The 14,682-nt window shown below is 46.0% G+C and overlaps 1 pseudogene; it reads left to right on the top strand.

The window, feature by feature from the left end:
* The first annotated feature begins 749 nt into the window (after positions 1–749).
* Positions 750–3,269, top strand: LOC138187760 (nucleolar protein 14-like; annotated as a pseudogene).
* The last annotated feature ends 11,413 nt before the right edge of the window (positions 3,270–14,682 follow it).

Raw genomic sequence — 14,682 nt, 5'->3', positions numbered from 1 at the left:
TAGTTCCGAACTGAAGTATATCATACGTATACACGTGAGCAGCACGTTTAATCCTGAAGAGAATCTTATCGAATAAAATCTTCGACAACATTGTTATTGAATAACGACGCTTTATTTTAATTTGCAATATCACAAACAGACCGTATTCTGATTTTATAGCTTTACGATCATTGGATAATCTAACACATCTTTCTTTCAATAAGACCGTATTCTGATTTTATAACTTTACGATCATTGGATAATTTAATACATCTTTCTTTCAATAAGATAGGTTATGAATTCAATATTGTACTTTACATTTATAAATGTATATGATTATAACATTTAGAGAAATACGCTTTATTTAAAAAACGATGTTAATTATGATCCATATATATTTCGCAATAATATGTGTTACGTCCTGTGACCCGAACATATGTTCTAATGCATCCTTCGGCCAAGATGCTCAACAGCTGTTTCGACATATTTGCACAGACCCACAATAATCCCAAGGAACCGTTAATTGCCGCGTTTAAAATTCTCTTTACGACGATCAAGTCTATGGCCGTCGTAAGATCTAGCGTTTTTCACTTTACTGTCGAGGCCCTTCACAAATTTATAGAATATATTCATCAGGTAGAATCTCCTTGGGGTTATTGCTCATCACTGTTCAACACGAAAAAAGCGGGCTTCCCACGTACGATACTCGAAGGCCGCTTCTACCTGCGAGCGATAGTTGGTAGAGGGCAGGCAGAACCCATCGTTAGTTTTCCTCCTTGACATCATCGTCACCGATCCTCACTTTCAATCAAATTTACGGGAAGAACACTACAACTTCTCTTCGGTCGCAACATTCACAAACGCTTAATTTAAACGCACATTTAAAAGTTGTTGGAAATAAATAGTGATATTTAAACTGTGAAAATCATTGAAACCACCCCTATTATCTTAACTGAAATAAGTGATCGGCTGATTCATGGCGTCGATTATCGTATCGAGACGACATCTTGCGACTCTCGTTGACAAGTTACACAGCGAACACGTTTCTCCGGGATAACGGTCGAACAATAAGTTATTACGAAACGATAATTATAATACAAAATTAAAATTTCTTAAAATTAAATTAAAATATATGGGAGATACATACGTTAAGGGCAGGAAATAAAAATGGTTAAAGCAAAAAAGATGTTATTATCGGAAATTTCTCAACGAAAACGTAATGAACAAAAGAAGAAATCCTCGAACCCGTTTGAGGTGCATGTAAATAGGAACAAACAAAATGTATTGGGTAAAAAGAGCAAAACAGATGAAAGGTCTCCCAGGTGTATCTCGTGCAAAAGCAATTAAGAGGGGAAAAAGAGACGCTTCTTCAAGAGTACAAATTAAAAAACAAGGATAATTTGTTTTTAGATAAGCGCATAGGTGAAAGAAATTCGTGCCTGAACAAAGAAGATAAAGCCTTGGCTAGATTTGTCGTAGAACGTAGGAGAGCTTATAAAAAAAAAGAATATTTATAATTTGAATGACAACGAAATATTAACGCATAGAGGTCAGACATTAGAGGAAATTGAAAAATTTGATGACCCGAGAAGCGAAGATGACTATAGCGATGATGAAAGTGGAGCTGGCAAACTGGATCATAAGTTTGTTGGTGAAGTTCACTTTGGTGGTGGTATTTCGTCTATATCAAGGTCTGAAGAGTCTAGGAAAGACCTGATACATCAACTTATAGTGGAATCAAAGAAACGCAAAGCCGAGAAGCAGAAAATTCGTGAGGAAGCTATAAGTTTAACGGAGAAACTTGATTCTGAGTGGAGGGATCTCCTTCCAATTGTTTCAGCAACTAATAAGAATGTTAAAGAAAGAACTACCGAGACAAAGGCTGATGATTACGATATTGCAGTACGTAAGTTGAAGTTTGAAGCTATAGGTACACCGTCAGATAAATTAAGATCTGAAGAAGAGATTGTAAAAGAGGAAAAGGAGAAATTGGAAGCTTTAGAAGCAGATCGGCTGGCAAGAATGAAAGGACTTGTAAATAATATAAGTAATGAGATTAAACACAAATGTTGATGATGGTTTTATGCTAGAAACTATAAATGACCAAGTCCCAGCACATGAAGAAAATTCAATTAAAGATGCAGAATCAGGTTCAAATAATGAAGAGACTATAAATATCCAGGGAGATAAACAATTAAATACTACTGCAATGAATGACCTTATTAAGAAAGAAAGGAAGATAGATAAAAAGAATTCTGTCAAAAGGGAATTAGCTGAAGGTCGTAACGGTGAAATCTCAGGATCTGAAAGTTCTGAAGGAGATAACTTATCCAAAGGAGTCAGAATCTTGTAACGAAGAAGAAAAGGAGTTAAACAAAAGCAATATGATAAATGGTTCAAAAGAAAAATCAAAAACAAGTGTTATGAAATTGGATGGTGAGACTAGAGAGCAAAAAATTGGGGATGGTCTTTTAAAAATGAATAACGTCATGGAGAGTGCAAGGAAGGAATTACCTTACAAGTACGAAGTTCTAGAAACTTTTGAAGAGTTACAAGAATTTTTGCAAAATTACGATGCTGATTACCAGTCAATTATTGCAGATAGTATAATTAAATGTAATCATTGGTCACCGAATAACACAGATAAAGAAAAGTTATCAAATTTACTTTTGTTTTAGTTATAACACGTAAATGATCATGTTATAGGAAATGATGTTGAAAGTATAGTTAAAGGTTTCCAAATTATTGATAGGTAATATATAACTTTCTAATAAAATTTAGTTACTTGTATTATATCCATATTATATTATACATATTTATTTCAGTTAGTCTCCTTTCTGATACGATCTTGCTCATTTAAATCCATGGAATGCCAAATCTGTTCTACAAGGAATAATCAACGAAAAGCACCATGACTTTGAGAAAAATAAGAAGAATTACCCTGGCCTAGATATAGTATGTTTAACGTATAATTATATTAAAGATATATTTTCAACAGTATTAATCATAATCTTCTAATAAACATCTTTTTCTTTCAGCTTGTTTTCTTCAAATTGGTTTCTTTGATATTTCCAATGTCTGATTTCAGACATCCTGTAACTATCGCCTGTGCAATATTTATGTCTGAAATACTACTTGGATGTCGTATTAAAAATGAAATAGATATTTCAAAGGATCTTTTTATACTTACTCTTACATTAGAGTCGTATATTCTATACAAATATGACGGTAAGAAACAGAAGACTGTGTCCATGGAGAAAGGTGAAAGAGAAAATTGTTCCACAAAATAAAATAGAAATGGAAGGTGCTATGCGTGAAATACGAAGAGACAGAGCTTTCTTAACGAAACTACAAATAAAACAACAGATTAAGAGCGATGAAGAACGTTAAGCGCAAGGTACAAGAAATCTGGCAAAGTTTCAGTGCAACAGAGTGAATTAGAGAAATTGAAACGGAAGAAGTAATAGTAATAGAATAAGCCGCACAACGATGACTTCGGATATAAAGGACCGTGTTCACTATATTAGCGTTTTTTTAAGATTCTTATAATTTTATTAACTGTAATAAATGTAAATAAACAGTTTCATAATAAGAAAATCTTTTAACGCATTTCGTTTGTGAAAACAATACTGTAATTGTATTATATGGAGGTAATTGCTTATGGAAAAAACTAGTAGGAGGCTTAGTTTTCAAGAAAAACGAGTTCGAATATTTGTCGAGTGTACTTGAATTTGGTTAATTACCGAGTGCAATAAACAGTCAGAAGAACAGTCAGGCGCTTTCATAGAAATGTACTTTTTAGAGAAATTAAACTACATCAATAGTTTTTTGCAAAAGTCATACATGATTACAGATTTTGTACATTCATTGATGTTTTTGTCCCTTGGAAGCGAATTATAGATGCGAAAAAATATTACTTGGATTTGTTTAAAAAACTGCTTTAAAAAATAGAGATAAGACTACCCAATTCTTGAAAGTCTGTCGATCAGTCGGAGCTCCTACGAACTTGCATAGGAATTTTTTTTTTTATTTAATTCTTTACATTCACAATTTGTCCAGTTTGAACATTTGGTAGAATTTTTTAGCTGTTTGATTATCATGTGGGTAGCTACCCCCAGTGGGATACTATCTTCGTGTTTGTTAGGTTGTGTCCTTTGTGAGGTCTGCTGGGTGTTTCCTTTTCAGTCTTCTATCCATGTTTGAGGTGTTGATCGTTTCCACAGCTAGTCGGTTTGGATGTGTTCCTATTCTTTCTTTATATTTTCCTGCGTATCTGCTAAATTCCTCTTTGACCGTTGGTATTACCAGATCCATGGGGCGTTTACTATTGTTCTAAGAATTTTAGCTTGTACTGTCTCTATTTTGCTTATATGGCGCATTGCTGCTGTCCCCCATGGTGGTATTCCGTACGTCCAGATTGGTTTTATGATCGTTTTGTATATTTTTAATTTATTTTCTATGCTTAATTTGAATTTTCGATTTGTTAGCCAATGCATTTGTCTTCCTGTTGTCTGTATTTTGTCTATTATTGATTTAGTATGCCATTTCCATGTGAGTTGTGTTTCTAGGTGGAGTCCTAGGTATTTGACTTGCCTTGTTTGCGGTATGTGCGTGCCGTTCAGTAGGATGTTTGGTGGTGTCTGTTTTCGCAGTGTGAATGTAATATGGTTGCATTTATCGGGGGTTGCTTTTATTTGTTTATCTTGCAGCCACTTTTCTATTTTTGTGATATGTTCTTGTAGTAATTTGACTACTGTTTCTGGGTTAGTGTGCCAGACTAGTACAGCTGTGTCGTCCGCGAATGTCAGTATTTTGCTGTTGGTAGTTGTTGGTATGTTGACCGTGTATAGTGTGTATAGTATTGGTCCTAAGACGCTTCCTTGCGGAACCCCTGCCTTGATGTCTTTAACTTCCGAGTATGTGTCTTTAATTTTTACTACGAAGGTTCTGCTGCTTAAGTAAGATTTTAATAAATGATATATTTGTTCCGGGAATTGTTTCCTGATTGTTTGTAGTAGGCATTCGTGGTTTATTTTGTCGAATGCCTTCTCTATGTCCATAAAGAGGGCTGTACAGTATTGTTTGCCTTCTAATGCTGTTATTATTTCATTAGTGAGTCTGTGCATTTGCTCTATCGTAGAGTGTTTGTTTCTGAATCCAAATTGGTGATCTGGTATCAGTTTTTCCTTATCTATTATTTGTTTTAAGCGGGCGTAAATTATTTTTTCTAGTATTTTGGATAGTACGGGAAGTAGTGAAATTGGTCTGTATGATGCTGTTTGATGTGGGTCTTTGCCTGGGTTAGGTAGCATTTTGATCTGTGCTAGTTTCCATAGTTTAGGATAGTATTGGATTCTTAATATTGCATTGTAAATTATTGTGATTAGTCGTACCGCTTTTGGAGGAAGGTGTTTTAGGATTTTACCATTGATTAGGTCGATTCCTGGTGCTTTATTGTTTTTTGTTTTCTCGATTATGTTTCTAATTTCTTGTGCTGTTGTTTTAGGTATGATGTAGTGTTTATCAGTTGAGGTACTAGTGGTTACTGCATCCTCGTCGGTATGACAATTGAGGTTGCTGTTATTGATATTATGTGGTGTAAATGTGTTGCTTAGGTGGTTGGCAAATTCTTCCGCTTGTTCTTCATTGCTTCTTGCCCATGTGTTATCTGCTTTTCTGATTGCTGGGACTAGTTTTACTGGCTTCTTTATTTTTTTTTATTGTTTTCCATAGGGAGTAGTTGGTGTTCTCGTGTGCGGATAGTGACTCTATGAATTTTGTGAACTCGTTGTTGTTGTGTTCTTTTATTTTGTTTTTTATTTCCTTTGCAAGTTTGTTTAGGCGTTTTTTGTTTTCTTTTGATCTATGTTTTTGCCATTTTGCTTTCGCTTTTCTTTTTTCTCTAATTTTTTTGAGGATGTCTGATGGAATTATTTTTGTTTGTCTGTTGGTTGATTCAGGTATAGTGGTCGCCCATGCTGCTTCTTGAATAGTTTCTGTAAGTGTTGTTACTGCTTGATCGATGTGTTCAGGTGTTTTCAATGTTATGTTGCAGTTGATTTTGCTCTCAATTATTTCTTTAAATGTTTGCCATTTGGTGATTTTATTGCATAGTGTCTCTGAATTGGTGTGAAGTATTGGTTTGTTTCTGTATGTAATTATTATGGGTGTATGATCGGAGGTAAGCTCAAAGCTGGGTGCTATGTTTAGTTTATTTGCGTTTAGTCCCTTTGTAACTGCAAAATCAAGTAGGTCAGGTATTTTGCTTAGGTCTGTCGGCCAGTATGTCGATCTTCCTGAGGATAATATATTGAGGTTATTGTTTCTAATGTAGTTTTCCAAGGTTCTACCTCGAGGTGTAGTGATTCTTGATCCCCATAGTGTGTGCTTTGAGTTGTAGTCTCCTGCTGCGATATACTTGTCACCTAAGTGTTGAAAGTACTCTTCCCACATTTGTGATGTAATTTTGTGTCGCGGTGGTACATATACTGCTGACAACTGTAAGTGATTGCTGCTAGTTTGTACAGTAACGGTGGTTGCTTGTATATGTTCCTTACTAACTTGGCTGTGTAAGTGGTGTTTAATGTCGTTTCTTATTATTACTGCGGTCTCTCCGTGTGCTTTTCCTGAGGGATGCTTGATATCATATATGGTGTAGTACGGTATTTTTATGTAGCTTTTTGTAGTGAAATATGTTTCTGATACGAGTAGTATGTCGATATTATAGTTATACAGGAATGTTTTAGTTTCTAGGGCCCTTTGTCGTAGGCCATTGGAGTTCCAGGCTGCTATTTTAAGCATGTCCATTTTTATTTTTTGCTTAGCATGTTTGTAAGTAGTTGTAGCATGACTGTGATTTGTTCCGTTTGCTGTCTGAGGACTGCGTTTTGTTCGCTTATCATTTTTGTTAGCATTTCGGTGTTTTTGATGGATTGTTTGAGCAGTTCCTTGATTTCTGTAGTGTCGTTGCTGTAATTGTTCTGATTTTGATTGTCTAGGGGTGGCGATTGGTTGACTACTTGCGCGTAGCTTCGGCTACCAACGGTGTTGGTGTTACTGTGGTGATTGTTCATTACGTGCTGTAGATGTAGTTCCAAATAATTCTATCTTTCGTGGATGATGAATGTCTTTTAGTTTCCGAACAAACAATTTTCACTATCCTGGCAGGATCGCCAAAATGTAACGTAAAATTGACACTTGGATTGTAAAAGAAAAGAAGGCTGAGTTGTAACCTAACTATTAATTTTCTTTTATCGAACTTTATTATAAATTAAGCACCTACAAGAATAGAATGACACTTAACCGGAGAAAGGGGCTGCACAAGAACAGGAACTAGAACAAGAATTGCCCGGGCTGGCTGAAGTCTCGGCTTATATGCGTTTTAGTTTGAGGATGTTGAGGGGCTTGGTGTACGTTATGATGTGGAAAAGTGTCCGGAGGTCAGGGGTCGATATCCTATCTTTGGTGTGGACTAAGGTGTAGGCTATGATGATAAGGTGGTGATGTGTTCAAGGGAGTCCGAAGCTTGGGGGTCGATGTCTTATCTCTGATGTAGGTTGAGATGTGATTGATGTCACAATGGCTTCGGGGTTTTCAGTTATAGGGTAACACTGCTGGCGTGCGGATCTGGACTAACTCAAATTATATTTCTACATGTACTTACACTTCTGTATTAAAATATATTTTCTACTTTACAATTTATCCACGCGTTCCTCTGTTCATACATCTAATAACCTCAACAGCACATAACATACGACTCTTTTTAGATAGAGCTGTGGCGGCACGCGCCACGGAACTTTCCGACGGCTCCGGATACAAAGCGCTACGCCGTCAAAGTGCAACTCCGACGTGCCCAATGTGCCATCGATATCGCACGCTCTTTCCGCCGAATTCTCGGAAGAGCATACACGTGCCAACCGCGGCGGCACATCTAATGAACGCACGCTAGTGGGGGATATCGATGGCCAACGAAGGGAAGAATTCGTTCGATCCGGAACAAAAGGACAAGCAGTCTGTCTTGAGCCGTTAAATAATAAAGTCCTCAATGCCATTGCGTAGCAAACGCGTCGTTTGAACTCTCGGTGTCAATTGTTAGTTGTTACCCGTTAATAGTTATTTGTTGATCGTATCTGTTAATTGTTATTTGTTGACTCTTCTGTTAAATTGTTTTTAATAAACTATTGTTCGTTAAACATCTGAGTATTCCTAACACACCTATCACGACATACCACCTCAGAGCTATACGGAGACAGATGTTTGTCGACTTTTCGAAAATTCGACGAACATTATATCGACGATTAAATATAATACAGCTGTTGGTCTGTTTTAAATTGGTATTTACTGAGTATTATAAAATGCAAAATTCAGAAAATGCGCATGCAATGTAAAAATATATAAAACCTTCGAGACTTTACTTCGAACTTATAACGTCTTATATAATATCTACATAGGAGGTGATACGAGTCTCTCTTTACTTCCATTCCTTTCTGAGCTCCATTCCTTATATTCCTAGAATCTGTAGCGGCACTCGACAGCAAACTTCCCAACGGTTTCTGTCCCGTGGCTCGCTACACAAAGACCCTACCCTTCGGATAAGATGATTGCCAGATGCCGATACATTCTTACAGAATATTTTCAGCTAACCTAAGGACCCGCTATAAATCTTAGGATTTATTTAGCTAAGGTCCTCCAAAGGAACAAATAGTCTTTGTCTTAACAGTTCCTATACCTACCGCCCACTACGGGAAGATACTGGAAATCTGCTTTCCTCACGTACGACGCTTCCTGCTAGCAACTTTCTCTCAAGGATGGTTAGCATCCTTTTCCAACCACTAACTCAAAATTTAGCCAATTAACAGTGACGTCCATTTCCCTCACTTTTCGAACCAACGCTTTCCTCAACGAATCCGATAATCTCGTATCCTTAGACTCGTATCCATAGTCGCGGTGGTGGCACCGGACGTCGCACACGGCGGGGGGACGCGTCCGCGGGGTATCCGGACTCCGCGCTACTGCCGGCTCCCGATAAAAGGAAGAAGATGGGCGCGAGGTGCGAGACGGACAGCGACACCGACACAGACGCCGAGGCTGCCACCGTGGCTGCCTCCGCCTCTACCATCCGCGGCGGTCCCGACGTCGGCGACGACACGCGGAGTGACGAAATGACAAGCAAGTGACCGTGAAGGACGCGGAACCAACCCACGGTCAGGAAGAGGAGGTCGTCGCATACCTGCGAAGAAGGGCGCGCTTTCTGGAGAGAGAGGTCAGTCGTCTCCAAAAGACGGTGGAACGGCTGACCAAGGAATGCACGGAGAGGGCAACCAAAGATGGTAACAACGACGGTGAAGGACAAGAGGTGGGGATCACCTCTACAAGGGGGACGAAAGAAAATGCTCCGGAGGCCCCAACGAGAACGATTATGGGTCCCCCTCCACCACTTCCCCCACACCACCGGTCAGCGTCACGCCGCTTCCGCTGACTCGACGGGTCGGGGAGTAATACAAAAACTAAGAAAACGGATAGGATTGGTGGTCCAGGACCTCAAGATCCACTAGAGATCTCTAGATCCTGTTCCTCCGTAAGTTGGAGAAGTGTCGACGAGAAATAACGCCAGGGGGGGGGCGATCCCCCCGTCTACGGACGCTGACGTCGCCACGAGAACCGTACAAGCACGATTGGGGTTGACGAGAGACACCTCGCGGTCGACCGTGGAGTCGTCGGCCGGCGAGACAGGATTCACTACCATCATAGAAGGAGGAAGAGTGAGAGCGAGGCGAAAGAACAGGAAGCCAACGGCGCAACTCCTCCCAACGGTCCATGCGCCGACCAAGGACGCAAGAACGAAGGGACGGGTATCGTCGTCTTTGCTGCCGTCGACGTTGCGAACAGGGGCCTTGGCGTCCGGGACGGCGACCGGCAATGACTGAACAAGGGCAAGGACTTTCGCGGAGGTGGCCGCTCGGCCTCCGGTGCGTCCTTGCACGGGAAAGGAATCCATGTGAGGAGCGGGCAGCGGCGATGAATCCGGAGCTATCGGAGCAGGAAAGAGACGTAACGCTAGTGGGCGAGATGCGCGCTGCGAGAAAGTGCCGGGCCTTTCCCGACCCCCACGGTGTGCCGTACTGGGGCTTCACGTACTTGGATGCGATGTCGGTGGTGAAGAGGGAAGTCAAGCTCTCCGAACTCGACATCATGGAGTTAAGACGGAGGAGGGCGATCACGGGGGCGCTGCTTTTCGAGATCTCAGGCCAGGATGCTGGGAGCAAAGCATCGCGACTGGCCGAGAGGATGGCGGCCACGCTGAAGGACTTGCCCGTTAAGGTAACCGCGCCGCGAAGGACGGCCGAGTTAAGAGTGACCGGACTGGAGGACTCGGTCATCTCGGAGGAGATTGTAGCCGCCGTTGCTAAGGGCGGGGGCTGTCGCGCCGACGAAATCAACGTTGTTATACGCTCCCCTCCTCGGGGCCTCGGGTGTGGCGACGCTGCCCGCTGACAGCGGCCAGGAAAATCAGCAGAGGAGGAGACGGCCGACCAGGAGGTAGGATTAACACAGGTTGGTCAGCGGCGAGGGTTTCCGCTTTCCCGGCGAGCCGATTCCAATGCTTCAGGTGCATGGAGTCGGGTCACGTGCGCCGGGACTATACATCGACGGCCGACCGGTCGGAGCGCTGCTACCGGTGCGGGGCGGAAGGACAACGCGCCAGGGACTGCTCGGCGCGAGTACCCACGTTTCCGGTGTGCGCGGACCTGGGACTGCCCGCGTCGGACCGTATGGGATCACCGGCATACAAACCGCCTGCCCGTAAGAGGAGGGCCGCACAGGAAGCAAGGACCGTTCCAGGCGACGGTGGGGATGCGGTGACGAGGAAGGAAACAATACCGCCGTCAACTGACCCCACGAAGGACAGAAGAGAGAATGGAGAAGTCGGACACAACGACTGCGAGGGGAACGGCCCGGAGGAGGCTATGGAGACGGAGCCTTCTCCGACGTGAGCGGAAGAAGAGGAGGAGGACAACTGCTCCTGCAGTGCAATCTTAACCGTTCCCGCCACGCTCAGAACTTAATGTTTCAGAGCCTGACGGAGCGGCGGATTGCTCTGACGGCACCGGCCGAGCCGTACAGCATACCCGACGCGTCACGAGACGCTGGGGATCTGATCGGCTTGGTCGCCATATTCTGGACTGGGATTGCGAGAAGCCCTTCCTGCTCGGTGATTGAGCGGGGACGGGGCTTCGTGGTCGTGAAATGGGGCGACCTGGCCGTGGTGACCGTCTACGTGTCGCCCAACAGCAGCCGGACAGAATACGCCTCCTTTCTGGACGGACTCGCGGCTTGCACGACACGTTTGGGTGCTTGCCCGTCATTGGCCCTCGGGGACTTCAACGCCCACTCAACGTTGGGCGTGGGGCTCCCGCAGGACCAACGGAAGGGGCGCGACGTACAGGACTGGGCGGCCGAACTCGACCTCCGGCTTATGAACCGGGGGTCGTCCAGTACGTGCGTGGCGTGGCGGGGCAAGTCCATAGTGGACCTCACATGGGCAAACCCCGCCGCATCCCGCCGCGTTTCCGGTTGGGAGGTCTCCCCGGAGGAGACCCTCTCGGACCATCTCCATCTTGATGGAGGTGGCGGTTGGCGGTGCGATGGGCGACCGTTCGTCGGGTGCGCACGGGCCCATCGGCCCACCGGGAAGGAGAAGAAAATTCCCGCGGTGGGCGGTGACCCCTTGAGGACTTCATGGCGGCGGCCGCTATAGCCGTGGCTTGGTTGGAAGAATCCCCGACCGACGAGGACGCGGAAGTGGGAGCGACCCGGCTGAGGCGCGACATGCACGCGATCTGTGATTCGTGTATGCCACGGTCTGGAGCGCCGTGCCGCGCTGGCGCTGTGTACTGGTGGTCCGAGGAGATCGACCGCGAGGCGTGTATCCACGCTCGGCGCCAGTACACCAGATCCCGCCGTAGACGACGAGAGGACGAAGGCACGGTGGCTCGTCTGTACCGCGAAGCGCGGAGGCCCCTGCAACGAGCCATCAAGGAGACGAAGAGGCGGGCCTGGGACGAGCTTCTGGCCAGCCTCGACTCTGATCCCTGGGGGCGCCCTTACAAGATGGTGTTGAACAAACTCCGTCCATAGGCGCCTCCCTTAACGGAGAGCATGGACCCTCGGTTCCTGGAGGAGGTCGTTGGCACCCTGTTCCCGGGAGCAGCTAACGAGGGAGTTGGCAGCTTTACCGAAGAGGAGGAGCAGGAGTCTCAACCGCTGGAAGAAGAATCACGGGTCACTGCGGGAATTTGGAGCCTGGAATCGAGGGTCACCGAGGAAGAACTGGCCGGGGCCGTCGAGTGGATCGGAGCGCGGAAAGCTCCGGGTCCCAATGGAGTCCCGGCCCGCCTGTGGAAGGACGTCGCCGAGGTCTTGGCCCCGAGACTAATGCGTCTGTTCGACGGATGCCTGTCTCGAAGTGAATTCCCCACTTCGTGGGAGGAGGGGTGGATGGTTCTGCTGCCAAAGCCGGGGCGCTCTCCAGACTCGCCTTCCGCCTTCCGGCCGGTGTGCCTTTTGGACGAGGCGGGCAAGCTGCTGGAGAGAGTGGTGGCTGTCCGCCTGGAGTCGCATTTGTCCCGGAGCGTACCCGGACTGCACGATGGCCAGTTCGGTTTCCGGAGGGGGCGGTCTACGAACGACGCTGTCGCCCGTGTCCGCTCCCTTGTCGAGGGGGCCCAGCGGCGTGGTTACGTGGCGTTGGCCGTGTCGCTGGACGTGGTCAACGCCTTCACCAACATCCCCTGGGACAGGATATGCCGGGCCCTCGAATTTCATCGGGTACCCGCGTATCTGCGAGATGTGGTCTGGGCGTTCCTCCGGGACCGGAGTATCGTCTACACCGTCCGGGGCGGAGGGCTGAGCGGGAGGGCTGTACACCGCGAGGTCCCGCAAGGTTCGGTGTTGGGCCCGTTGCTGTGGATCATCGCGTACGACGCGGTGCTTCGGACGCCGATGCCTCCGAACTCGGCACTGGCGTTCTACGCCGACGACACGTTGGTGCTGGTCTGGGGCACGGCATGGGGTAGAACCGTCCGCCTGGCGGAGCTGGCGGTGGCCTGCGTGGTCGCCGAAATCAAGGGATTGGGACTGAGGGTGTCCCCTGAGAAGTCCGAGGCAATGTGGTTTTGCCGCAAGGCCAATCACGGGACGCCTCCAGCGGGTTACCGCCTGAGGTTGGAAGGGGCTGAGATCGGGGTCGGAATCAGCATGAAGTATCTGGGCCTGACCCTCGACAGCCACTGGACCTTCGGCGCTCACTTCGAGCGCCTGACGCCGTCTGTTGAGGCGACGGCGAACGCCTTAGGACGCCTGCTGCCTCGGCTGGGCGTGACCTGATGACCAACATGTCAGTCTCCTACTGGTCAGGAGGCTGCACAGGACGGTGGCCATCAGGGTAGTGAGGGGCTTCCGCACCATTTCGGCGGCGGTAGCGGCGGTGCTCACCGGGTTTCCCCCGTTCGAATTGCAGGCCCTTTGGTGTCGTGAGATTTATCTCCACACTCGGGGTCTGTCGGACGGGGCGGGCCTGGTGGGCGCCGTCGTCAGGGTTCGGGCTCGGCGAGCTTTGCTCGATAGATGGTGCGCCAGCCTCGACACGAGAGCGGGTGCGTCGGGGATAAGGGTCCTCGGGGCCGTCCTTCCAAACTGGGACGTTTCCAGCACACGCTGGAATACTGTTCCGGCGTGGGCGCGGCCGCGCCACGACCTCATCGTGGAAATCGGTTGGGATCTCGCACCGCCGACGATCCTCGAGGCATTGTTGGTAAGCGAGAGAAGGGGGAGGGCCGTGACCTCCTTCTGTGAGCAAGTCATGCTTCGAAAAGAGGCCGCGGAAAGGGTGAGGGTGTGGTACTCTCACCCTGAGAGGACTGACCGGCGAGGACGCGGCAGAGGTCCTGGACGCGCTTCGGTGTCTTCGGATACTGTGTCTGAGGAAGGCTAGGGGTGGGTGTGTCTAAGGACACGGGACTATCGTATTTGTTGATGACAATTTCGGTTAAGGAAGTGAGGGCAGTAGACATCGTCTCCGATTGGATAATAAGAGGGTTGGTGGACCAGCAAGGGTTTTAGCCGCCCTCGCGAGAAAGGTGCTAACGGAACATACCAGATGTGAAGAAAACCAACTTTCTATGCTAACACATGGTAGACAATAAACGTAAAGGAAATCTAAGACAAGAGATACTCGCTTGGTCCGAAGGACCTTAACTATGAAAATTCCAAGACCCCTGGTGAGTACTTAGGACTACTGAGGGTACGCTCCAAGGATGTGCAGACATCTGGGTGCCATCCTGTCTGCGGTGTGTGGTCTGGTCTCTGATGTGAATTGACGTTACAACCGTTAGGTCACAAGTATTGTAAGGAGCAATGAAATCCGAGCAAAATAATGTCGCCGCTACATACAACCGTCAAACGCAGTCGAGTTAAAATTTTCCGGCTGTTCCCCGATCAGTATAAATAAACATACGTAATCACGAACGAGAGAGTTCATCGAACAGAGTCGAAGAGTATTGACGTATAAACAAGCATCACAGTGATCTACAAAGTTTCTCCGAGTATTTACCGGGTATTTATTTCGTGACTTAAATTTGTACCAGCGGACTCACAATTCGTCTGTAATTAATTTATTTATTCGAAAATATATTTAACGGATTG

Source organism: Bombus flavifrons, chromosome 15, assembly GCF_040668555.2.
Source record: "Bombus flavifrons isolate JBK064 chromosome 15, iyBomFlav1_principal, whole genome shotgun sequence".
Classification (NCBI taxonomy): Eukaryota; Metazoa; Arthropoda; class Insecta; order Hymenoptera; family Apidae; genus Bombus; species Bombus flavifrons.
The sequence above is the reverse complement of the archived record's forward strand: the minus strand, read 5'-3'. Positions and strand labels throughout refer to the sequence as shown.